Below are 12,010 nucleotides of genomic sequence, written 5' to 3' on the forward strand. Positions count from 1 at the left end.
AACTCAGCGGGACAAGCAATAAAAATCAATTACTTATTTCACAGATATCAATCAGAAACAAATTAAATAGTTTCCAATTCCAGTTTTCTCATAGCTAAATATTTTAACTATCTAAATACTTAACCATCGATTTAACCATCTGTCTAGTATAGGGGGATTGCACATAAGGTCATCGGGTCAAAGGGTGTGACGCACGGACCAGCTCAATCCATGTGGATGACATGGCAGCTTCCGACATATACTGTTAATACATGAAACGCGTAATTTCTTACCCGTTTAAAACCGATGAAAAGGTAATTTTTTGCACTGTAAATAATTGTGGAAATCGGGGTAAGCGTGAGAGACATTTATCCTACTTCAGAATAGCAAAAGTGAGGAGAAATTATGGTAGAGAGAAACGAGAGCTGAAAGGACAACAACAGCTAAAGTGCTTGGCGGACATTGACTGTGCAGATATCAAGATTGAAAATATTGGGAATTATCACATTTGCTCACTGCATTTCATCAACAATAAGGCATTATTTGTGTTTTTTCTTGATTCCTTTGGTATCTAAAAAGTTTCAGAAGTGATAAATCTGGCTGTAAAATTTTAAAATCGCCCATGGTTCTGAAGTGGGTTTGTACATGCAAAATGAAAACGCTTCTGAAGCTAAATTTGTGTAATGAACTGGATTTGATTAGGGACCTTAAGGCGAAGGAACCCCGAGGAGGTAGTGACCATATTATGATAAATTTCAACTTGCTGTTTGAGAGGGAGAAGATGAAATCGGATGTGTTGGTATTACTGTTGACTAAAAGTAACTATAGAGGCATGTTGAAGGAGCTGGCTAAAGTTGACTGGTGAGGGACCCTTAGGAAGGAACTGCAGATGCTGGCCTACACTGAAGATAGAGAAAAAATGCTGGAGTAACTCAGTGGAACAGGCAGCATCTCTGGATAGACAAAATGGGTGACATTTATTTTGCTGCGCTGGCTCGAAGGGCTGAATGGCCTACTCCTGCACCTATTGTCTATTTCCTATTGAGACCCTTCTTCGGACCCTTGCGGGAATGATGGTGGAGCAGCAATGGTGGGGGTTTCTGGGAGTAATTCAGCAGATGCAGTGTCTTGTGATGCCAAAGGGGATGAGAAATTCTAAGGGGAGAATGAGGTGACCGTGGCTGACAAAGGAAGTCAGACAACATAAAAATAAATGAGAAGGCATATAATATTGCTAATATTAGTGGAAAGCAAGAGGATGGGAAACTCTTAAAAAAACAACAGAAAGCACCCAAAAAAACAATGGGGCGAAAAGATGAAATAAGAAGATAAGCTATTACTAAAAAAGAGGATACCAAAGGTTTCTACAGATATATAAAGAGTTAAAGAGAGGTAAGAGTGGATATTGGACTGCTGCAAGATGATGCTAGAGAAGTAATAATGGGGAATAAAGAAATGGCAGATGAATTGAATACATTTTGTGTCAGTCTTCACCATGGAAGACACCAGCAACATGCCTGCAATTCTTGAGTTGGGGGGCAGAAATTAGTGGAGTTGTTATTACTGAGGAGAAGGTGTTTGAGACGCTGAAAGCTCCGAAGATGGATAAGTCACTTGAACCAGATGGACTACACCACAAGTTTCTGAAAGAGGTAGCTTCAGAAATTGGGGAGGCATTAGTAGTGATCTTTCAAGAATCACAAGAAGTCAGGAACAGTCCCAGAGGACTGAAACATTGCAAATGTTACTCCACTGTTTAACAAGGGAGGCAAAAGGGGAAACTATAGGCCGGTTAGCCTGACCTCAGAAGTTAGTAAGATTATAGATTCCATTATTAAGGATGTGGTTTCTGTGTACTTACCACATAATAAAATAGGCCAAAGTCAGCTTGACTTTGTGAAGGGGATATCTTGTCTGACAGATCTGTTGGAGTTCTTTGAGGAAATAATAGCAGGTTAGACTCAAAAAGCTGGAGTAACTCAACGGGATAGGCAGCATCTCTGGAGAGAAGGAATGGATGACATTTCGGGTCGAGACCCTTCTTCAGACAGAAAGGATCTGCAGTTCCTTACTTTAAACCAGCATCTGCAGTTCCTTCCTACACAGTCAGTGGATGTTGTTTACTTGGATTTTCAGACCTTTGATAAGGTACTGCATATGTGGCTACTAAACAAGATAAGAGCCTATGGTATTAGAGGGAAGATACTAGCATGGATAGAAAATTTGCTGAATGGCAGAAGGCAGAGTGGGTCTTTTTGTGGTTGGCTGTCGGTGACCAGTGGTGTTCTGCAGGGATTGGAGTTGGGTTCGCTACTTTTCACGTTGTATTTTAATGATTTGGATGAAGGAATTGATGGCTTTGTGGCCAAGTTTGCAGATGAAATGAAGATAGGTGGAGTGGCAGGTAGTGTAATAAAGGAAGCAGGGTGTTTGCAGAACGACTTGGACAGGTTTGGAGAGTGGAAGGCCAAATATTTAGATATTTTAAAAGTGGAGATTGATAGGTTCTTGATTAGTAAGGGTGTCAAAGGTTACAGGGGGAAGGCAGAAGAATAGGGTTAAGAGGGAAAGATAGAAAAGCCATGAGAGACTCAAAGTAGGTATGTTACAAAACCTACCTGAATCGTGGCTGAGCATCTGCCCTACCCCGTGTGCGCGATTTTGGCGCTGTTTAGAGGGGGCGGGTTTAAAACGCGATTTTTACTAGGCTGTTGCAATCGAAAATGTTCAGCCTAGTAAATCATTAACAGAAAATCGCTGAAAGACCCCGTCGCAAAAGGTATTATTAGTTTTTATGGCCTTGTAAAATAATTATAGTAGTTTAAAAATCACTCTCTAAACTCGCAACCTCTCGCAGCCCCAGGGTTTTATAAAGCAAACAATTAAAGGTATGTACCTTATTTTTACATTAAATGGGGCTTGTATATAACCCTGTATATAAAGTTTTCTATAGCTCTTTATATCCCGCAGTATTTTCCTGGGCGTTTGAGGGCACAAATCCAGCGCTCAACCAAGAACGTTCTAAACCAGCGCGTTCACAGGAACCCACTAGAAAGCCGATTTAAATTGACTTTAATTTACAGCAATTGAACACTAAATTCCTTCCATTTGGCCTATAAATTGATGTAAATGAGATTTAAAAATCATGTTTTATTGTGAATTATTTGTGAATATTATTTGGACACTTGGACTATTTAAAAATGTTAATCATTTATTAAGAAATGGATAGATGTTTAGATCTAGTAATTGAAGTTTGAAATTAGCTACAATTGGGTAACTAACTAATTATATGCTTTAATTTCAGGTCATCCAAGTAAGATTATTTTATATTTGTTTCAGAATGCTTCAATCTATGATAACTGAAAATTTCATTCAGTTCTCTTAATTTTTAAGAAGGTTATGGGCTTTTGACAGCACACGATCACAGCTTTTTTGTTATGTCCATAGAAAATCAATAGGGAACAAGATGCTAATTTCCGGGTATGAAAATGGCCATAACGTTTCTATTACTTGAGATATGAAAGTGAATTAGGTGTCAAATTAAACTTATTGTTATGCTTTATCTGGTGGGATAAATTGCAGACTTGATTTTTTAAATCTCAAAATTTTGTAACATTGCTACTCAAAGGGCCAAACGGCCTAATTCTACTCCTATGTCATGAACTTATCTTGGATGGGAGGAAGGATATGGATCATGTGCAGGAGATTAGTTTAATCTGGCATCATGTGCGACACGGATATTGTGGGCCGAAGTGCTGTTCCCATGTTATACTGTTCTATGTTCTATCTCAATGACGGAGGGTGGTAGGTTAATTGGCCACTGAAGATTGTGTAGGTGTATATGAGTGATGGAATCAGGGGCAGTTGGGGGAGTGGGGGCAATCAAATTCTTCCCCTAGAATCACTGTATAGTGATTAGTGTGGGATTCATGTTTAGTTTACTTTGTCTAGAGAAACAACAAGGAAATATGTCCTACGGTCCACTAAATCCACATCGACCATCACTAACTTCATACTAGTTCTATGTTATCCCTCTTTTATGTTCACTTCCCACACACAAGGAGCAATCTATAAAGCCCAATTAACTTACAAACACGCACATTTTTGGGACATGGGAGGAAACCAGAAGGAGACTCGCACGATCACAGGGATAACATGCAAATTCCACACAGACAACATCCGAGGTCAGGATTGAACCCAGGTCTCTGGCGCTGTAAGGCAGCAGGTCGACTAGCTGCACCACTCTGTTGCCCTAATGTGAAGTGATGTTTCCTGCTCGTCCACAATTTGGTGGACCAAAGGGTCTGTATAACTCTCTATGTATAATCCTATGAATAATATATAATGGAAACCCAAGAGACTGCAGATGCTGTGATATGAGTGGTGTTTTTAGCTGCACTACCTCCAACTAAATGGGAAACATTTAATGACACTCCTGGGTTTTTCCTACGAGTTGGTGGAGATCGTGGGAAGTCAGGAAATGAATTATTCACTGCAGACAACCCAGCCTCTGGCACACAGCAAGAGCAAGACAGAGAAAAATGTGGGCAGAAAACTACCTGAGAGGCAAAACGTGTGGGGTCAGTTTGACTTTAATAACTTCAGACAGAGTGGCAAAGGAAGGTTCAATTTAGAGCAAATTTCTGTTGTATTCACAATTTCCAAACCATAGAATGATTTGGTTGAAATGAATGTCAGCAATTCAATCCAATAATCACATGCCTCGAGTTGAATACGATCGTGAATATCTCAGAAAATTTTGAAAATTGTAAACAATAGTTGTTCAGGTTTGTAACAGCGACCTTCACGTGGTCGGTCGACCCCGTTTTGACTAATGCAATCAACCCGACGTACACAAACAAGATCAATAGAACAAGTTGATCTATAACTTTAGGCTGTGCACGTCATACGCAAGAAGACAGCAAGACATTAATGAAAGATGACCTTGGGATCAAACTGAATACAGAAACGATTCATTGCAATAACCTGTGACTTAGGAGCCTCGAGGTTTAACCTTCCTAATTCTGCGAACACTGAGATGTAGTCAGAAGTAAACAAGTTAACTTAAAACAAATCACATTACCGATCTGAGCAATGTAGTTTGCACATACTCCTCGTGAGCATGTGTTTCTCTGGGTGCTCTGATTTCCTTCCACATGCCCAAATACGTGCAGATTGGTAGGATAATAGGTTACTCCAAATTGCCTTTTGCATGTTGATAAATGAGGTGAGTAAAGCCCCTGTCCCACTTAGGAGACCTAAACAGCAACCTCTGGTGACCTTGCACGTCACCCAAAAAAAAATAAAAAAAATAGGGTGAGTTGACCTGCAACCTCCTACCACTTCCCACGCATATGTTGAAAACCTTCCTCGACTATGAAGAAAACCGGCTTCGACTAGACCTGCGAGTAAAAAATGATCGATTTTTAAAACGGCAACCTATTTTTAGTCGAGGCCGGTTTTAATCATGATGAAAAAATAGCAGCAATCTAGATGAAGCCTCGACCACGCGGAAACCACTTTCGACTATAATGGAGAGTGACCAAAACCTCTGGTGACCTTATGCAAACCTTGGGTGGCGGGCAAGATTACCAGAGGTTGCTGTTTAGACCTCCTAAGTGGGACAGGAGTGTTATAGAGCGTAGAGTCATACAGTGTGGAAACAGGCCATTTGGCCCAATGCCCACACCAACCAACATGTCCCATCTACACTAGTTCCACTTGCCTGCATTTGGTCCATATCACTCTAAATCAGGCCTATCCATGTACCGTCTAATTATTTTGTAAATGTTGCGATAGTCCCTGCCTCAAATACTTCCTCCAGCAGCTTGTTCCATACACCCACCACCCTTTGTGTGGAAAACGTTACACCTCAGATTCCTATAAAATTGTTCCCCTTTCACCTTGATTCTCAATTCCCCTACTCTGGGCAAAAGATTCTGCATCTAGCTGATCTATTCCAAGGAGAAGGATATTGAATTATGTGAGGTAAGGGAAACTAGTAGAGTAGCTATGGATACTATGAGTTTCAAAGTAAAAGAAGTACTGACACTTTTGAAAAATATAAAAGTGGATAAGTCTCCATGTCCTGACAGGATATTCCCTAGGACATTGAGGGAAGTTAGTGTAGAAATAGCCGGGGCTATGACAGAAATATTTCAAATGTCATTAGAAACGGGAATAGTCCCCGAGGATTGGCGTACTGCGCATGTTGTTCCATTGTTTAAAAAGGGTTCTAAGAGTAAACCTAGTAATTATAGACCTGTTAGTTTGACTTCAGTGGTGGGCAAATTAATGGAAAAGATACTTAGAGATAATATACATAAGCATCTGGATAAACAGGGTCTGATTAGGAACAGTTAACATGGATTTGTGCCTGGAAGGTCATGTTTGACTAATCTTCTTGAATTTTTTGAAGAGGTTACTAGGGAAATTGACGAGGGTAAAGCAGTGGATGTTGTCTATATGGACTTTAGTAAGGCCTTTGACAAGGTTCCTCATGGCAGGTTGGTTAAGAAGGTTCAACTGTTGGGTATAAATGCAGTAGTAGCAAGATGGATTCAACAGTGGCTGAATGGGAGACGCCAGAGAGTAATGGTGGATGGCTGTTTGTCGGGTTGGAGGCAGGTGACTAGTGGGGTGCCTCAGGGATCTCTGTTGGGTCCTTTGTTGTTTGTCATGTACATCAATGATCTGGATGAAGGTGTGGTAAATTGCAGATGATACCAAGATAGGGGGTGTTGTGGATAATGAAGAGGATTTCCAAAGTCTACAGAGTGATTTAGGCCATTTAGAAGAATGGGCTGAAAGATGGCAGACGGAGTTTAATGCTGATAAATGTGAGGTGCTACACCTTGGCAGGACAAATCAAAATAGGATGTACATGGTAAATGGTAGGGAATTGAAGAATACAGTTGAACAGAGGGATCTGGGAATAACCGTGCATAGTTCCTTGAGGTTGGAATCTCATATAGATAAGGTGGTAAAGAAAGCTTTTGGTATGCTAGCCCTTATAAATCAGAGCATTGAGTATAGAAGCTGGGATGTAATGTTAAAATTGTACAAGGCATTGGTGAGACCAAATCTGGATTATGGTGTACAATTTTGGTCGCCCAATTATAGGAAGGATGTCAACAAAATAGAGAGAGTACAGAGGAGATTTACTAGAATGTTGCCTGGGTTTCAACAACTAAGTTACAGAGAAAGGTTGAATAAGTTAGGTCTTTATTCTCTGGAGCGCAGAAGGTTAAGGGGCGATTTGATAGAGGTCTTTAAAATGATGAGAGGGATAGACAGAGTTGATGTGGACAAGCTTTTCCCTTTGAGAATAGGGAAGATTCAAACAAGAGGACATGACTTCAGAATTAAAGGACAGAAGTTTAGGGGTAACATGAGGTGGATCTTCTTTACTCAGAGAGTGGTAGCAGTGTGGAATGAGCTTCCGGTGGAGGCAGTTTCGTTGGTATCATTTAAAAATTAATTGGATAGGCATATGGATGAGAAGGGAATGGAGAGTTTTGGTATGAGTGCAGGCAGGTGGGAATAAGGGAAAATAATTGTTCGGCACGGACTTGTAGGGCCGAGATGGCCTGTTTCCGTGCTGTAATTGTTATATGGTTATATGGTTATTCCTCTCATGATTTTATATACTTCTATAAGATCACCCCTCATCCTCCTGTGCTCCAGGGAATGGTGTCCCAGCCTGCTCATCCTCTCCCTTTAGCCGAGACCTTAGGGTCCTGGCACCATCCTTGTAAATCTTCTCTGCACCCTTTCCAACTTGACAATATCTATCTTCTCTATATTACTAAAAGTCTGTTCTTGACCGGTTTTGGCCATCTGTGCTACGATTTCCGAGAGAACACCGCAACCTATGGCCGTCATTTATGGCCACCTTGCTCAGAGCCCCCCTCCGCCGCATGTCTGCCGAGGATTTTTCACGTTGATTACAAATGACAGAGATATTAATGTTTTTACAAAATTCCCCATTCTCTCTGCTTCCCCCGCTGGCGGCAGGGAGGGAGGGACTATAAAACCAGGAATTGGTGTGCCACACAGTCTCTTCAAGATGGAGGAAGGCAAATGGTCACGTTTCTCTGAGCTGTGAATAACACTGAACACATTGGTTCTAAAGCTTGCAAAAAAATGTCTATTGGTTCTAAAGCTTGCAACAAAATGTCTATTGGTTCTAAAGCTTGCAAAAAAATGTCTATTGGTTCTAAAGCTTGCAAAAAAATTTCTCTATTGGTTCTAAAGCTTCCGGTGTCTGATTGTGGCGTCTAAAGCTTGGCGGTGGCGACAAAAAATCCGGGGTTCTCGGCCGCAAAAAAAATGACATATTGGTTCTAAAGCGTGGGCACAGATTGATGTCTGTTTTCTAAAAGCCGTTGCAAAAACTGCGTCCGCTGGACTTGGTTCTAAAGCTTCGACAAAAACCTATGGGGCCGCTTGCAAAACTTGAATTGGTTCGGGACTGACAAACCATCGCCTATTGGGTTCTAAGCTTGCAAAAAAAAGAGGGAGAAGAGGAGGGAAAGACAGCAAAAAAAAAGACTTTTGCCTCCAGCTTGCACATGTCTATTGGTTCTGCTTGCAACTCACTGTCTATTGGTTCTAAGCTTGCAAAAAATGTGTGGTGTCTATTATTATTTCTAAAGCTTGCAAAAAAACGTCGTGTCTATTGGTTGTCTAAAGCTTGCTTGCAAAAAAGTGTCTATTGGTTCTAAAGCTTTCAAAAAATGTCTATTGGTTCTAAAGCTTGCAAAAAAATGTCTATTGGTTCTAAAGCTTGCAAAAAAATGTCTATTGGTTCTAAAGCTTGCAAAAAAAATGTCTATTGGTTCTAAAGCTTGCAAAAAATGTCTATTGGTTCTAAAGCTTGCAAAAAGTGTCTCTATTGGTTCTAAAGCTTGCAAAAAATGTCTATTGGTTCTAAAGCTTGCAAAAAATGTCTATAGGTTCTAAAGCTTGCAAAAAATGTCTATTGGTTCTAAAGCTTGCAAAAAATGTCTATTGGTTCTAAAGCTTGCAAAAATATGTCTATTGGTTCTAAAGCTTCTCTATTGTGTCTCTATTGGTTCTAAAGCTTGCAAAAAAAATGTCTATTGGTTCTAAAGCTTGCAAAAATGTGTCTATTGGTTCTAAAGCTTGCAAAAAAATGTCTATTGGTTCTAAAGCTTGCAAAAAAAAAGTGTCTATTGGTTCTAAAGCTTGCAAAAAAATGTCTATTGGTTCTAAAGCTTGCAAAAAAATGTCTATTGGTTCTAAAGCTTGCAAAAAAGTGTCTCTATTGGTTCTAAAGCTTGCAAAAAAATGTCTATTGGTTCTAAAGCTTGCAAAATATGTCTATTGGTTCTAAAGCTTGCAAAAAAAATGTCTATTTGTTGTCTCTATTGGTTCTAAAGCTTGCAAAAAAAATGTCTATTTGTTCTAAAGCTTGCAAAAAAAATGTCTATTGGTTCAAAAGCTTGCAAAAAAAAATGTCTATTGGTTCTAAAGCTTGCAAAAAAAGTGTCTATTGGTTCTAAAGCTTGCAAAAAAGTGTCTCTATTGGTTCTAAAGCTTGCAAAAAAATGTCTATTGGTTCTAAAGCTTGCAAAAAAATGTCTATTGGTTCTAAAGCTTGCAAAAAAATGTCTATTGGTTCTAAAGCTTGCAAAAAAAAGTGTCTATTGGTTCTAAAGCTTGCAAAAAAATGTCTATTGGTTCTAAAGCTTGCAAAAATATGTCTATTGGTTCTAAAGCTTGCAAAAAAATATCTATTGGTTCTAAAGCTTGCAAAAAATGTCTATTGGTTCTAAAGCTTGCAAAAAAAAAATGTCTATTGGTTCTAAAGCTGCAAAAAAAAAATGTCTATTGGTTCAAAAGCTTGCAAGAAAAATGTCTATTGGTTCTAAAGCTTGCAAAAAAGTGTATATTGGTTCTAAAGCTTGCAAAAAATGTCTATTGGTTCTAAAGCTTGCAAAAAATGTCTATTGGTTCTAAAGCTTGCAAAAAAAATGTCTATTGGTTCTAAAGCTTGCAAAAAATGTCTATTGGTTCTAAAGCTTGCAAAAAAAGGTGTCTATTGGTTCTAAAGCTTGCAAAACAATGTCTATTGGTTCTAAAGCTTGTTGAAAGACACCACTTACTGCATACGGTGGCATGAAGTTGAAAGGCACTACTTACTGCAAATGGTGGCTTGGGAGCTCTGGCTTGAAGTTGAAAGGCACCACTTCCTGCAAATGATGGCTTGGGTGTGGCTTGAAGTTGAAAGGCACTACTTATTGCAAATGGGGGGCATGGGTGCATTGGCTTGGTTGAAAGGCACTACTTACTGCAAATGGTGGCTTGGGTGATTTGGCTTGCAGTTGAAAGGCAGTACTTACTGCAAATGGTGGCTTGGGTGTAATGGCTTGAAGTTGAAAGGCATTACTGCAAATGGTGGCATGAAGTTGAAAGGCACTACTTACTGCAAATGGTGGCTTGGGAGCTTTGACTTAAAGTTGAAAGGCAATACTTACTGCAAATGATGGCCTGGGTGTGGCTTGAAGTTGAAAGACACTACCTACTGCAGATGGTGGCTTGGGTGCAATGGCTTGAAGTTAAAATGTATTACTTACTGCAAAAGAGGGTGTGGGTGCATTGGCTTGAAGTTGAAAGGCAGTACTTACTGCAAATGGTGGCATGAGGTTGAAAGGCATTACTTACTGCAAATTTAAGCTTGGGCGCTTTGGCATTGTTGAAAGGCACTACTTACTGCAAATGGTGGCTTGGGAGCTTTGAAGTTGAAAGGCACTACTTACTGCAAATGATGGGTGTGGCTTGAAGTTGAAAGACACCACTTACTGCAAATGATGGCTTGGGTGTGGTTTGAAGTTGAAAGGCACCATTTACTGCAAATGGTGGCTTGGGTGCTTTGGCTTGAAGTTAAAAGGCACTACTGTAAATGCACTTACTTCCTGTTTGCACTGTATATTGATTTTAGATAAAACGCTACCACTTACGGCTGTGATTTTTGGCCATCTTACTCAGTCCCCCTCCGCTGAGCAGGTGCAGAGAATTCTTCCCATCAATTAAAAATATAAGTGTTATTAGTTGTTTTTTTAATGTTGAGAATCTCTCTCCTGTCAATCACTCCATGAAAGCCACACCTTTTCCGGTGGGGGGGGGAAGGGGTTATAAAACCCGGAAATGTGGTTGTGGCTCAGTCTCTGCAGGATGGAGGAGTGAGAGGTCACGGCTCGCTGTCATTAGTGGCCTTGCATCCTACTTCAAATGGTATGAAACTGCACTTGAATTTGGTGGCCTTGCACCCTGCTAGAAGTGGTAAGAAACTGCACTTGAATTTGGTGGCCTTATACCCTGCTTGAAATAGAATTTCAAGGATTAGCCGTGAGTCAACTACCAGCCCACCTGCCGTGAGTGAGCGAGTTGCCAGCGCAACAGGCTTGATTGACTGAGACGCCAGCCCAAGAATCCATTTGGCGCACAATTTGCATACTAGCCCTCTGGAAACCAGTCCCTTCAGTGGATCATTCACAAACATGTACCTGTCCAATGATCTTTTAAATTATGTTACAGCACCTGCCTCAAGCGCCTCGTCTGGCAGTTCATTCCATATATGCACCATTCTCCGAGTCAAAAGGTTGACTCTTAGGTCTCCATTAAATCATGCCCTCTCACCTTAAACCTGTATCCTCTCATTCTTGTTTTCCCTACCCCGAGTATAATACTCTGTGCATTCACCCTATCCATTCCTCTTTTGATTTTATACGCCTCTATAAGATCATCCCTCCGCCTTCTGCATTCCAAGGTATAAAGTCCTAGCCTGCCCATCATTCCCCTATAGCTCGAACCCTCGAGTCCTTATTCTTAAAACTTCTGGAGTTGTGATCACTATCCTAAAAATATTCTTCCATTGAAATACCAGTCACCTAGCCATCCTCGTTTCCAAGCATAAGGTGCTCTCTCTGAGTGGTCCCTATGTGAGTTGAACTATCCACATACAGTTTTAGATAAATCTAACCGATTCTGCCTAGTCTAAGCAATT

This window comes from Leucoraja erinacea, chromosome 6, assembly GCF_028641065.1.
Source record: "Leucoraja erinacea ecotype New England chromosome 6, Leri_hhj_1, whole genome shotgun sequence".
Classification (NCBI taxonomy): domain Eukaryota; kingdom Metazoa; phylum Chordata; class Chondrichthyes; order Rajiformes; family Rajidae; genus Leucoraja; species Leucoraja erinaceus.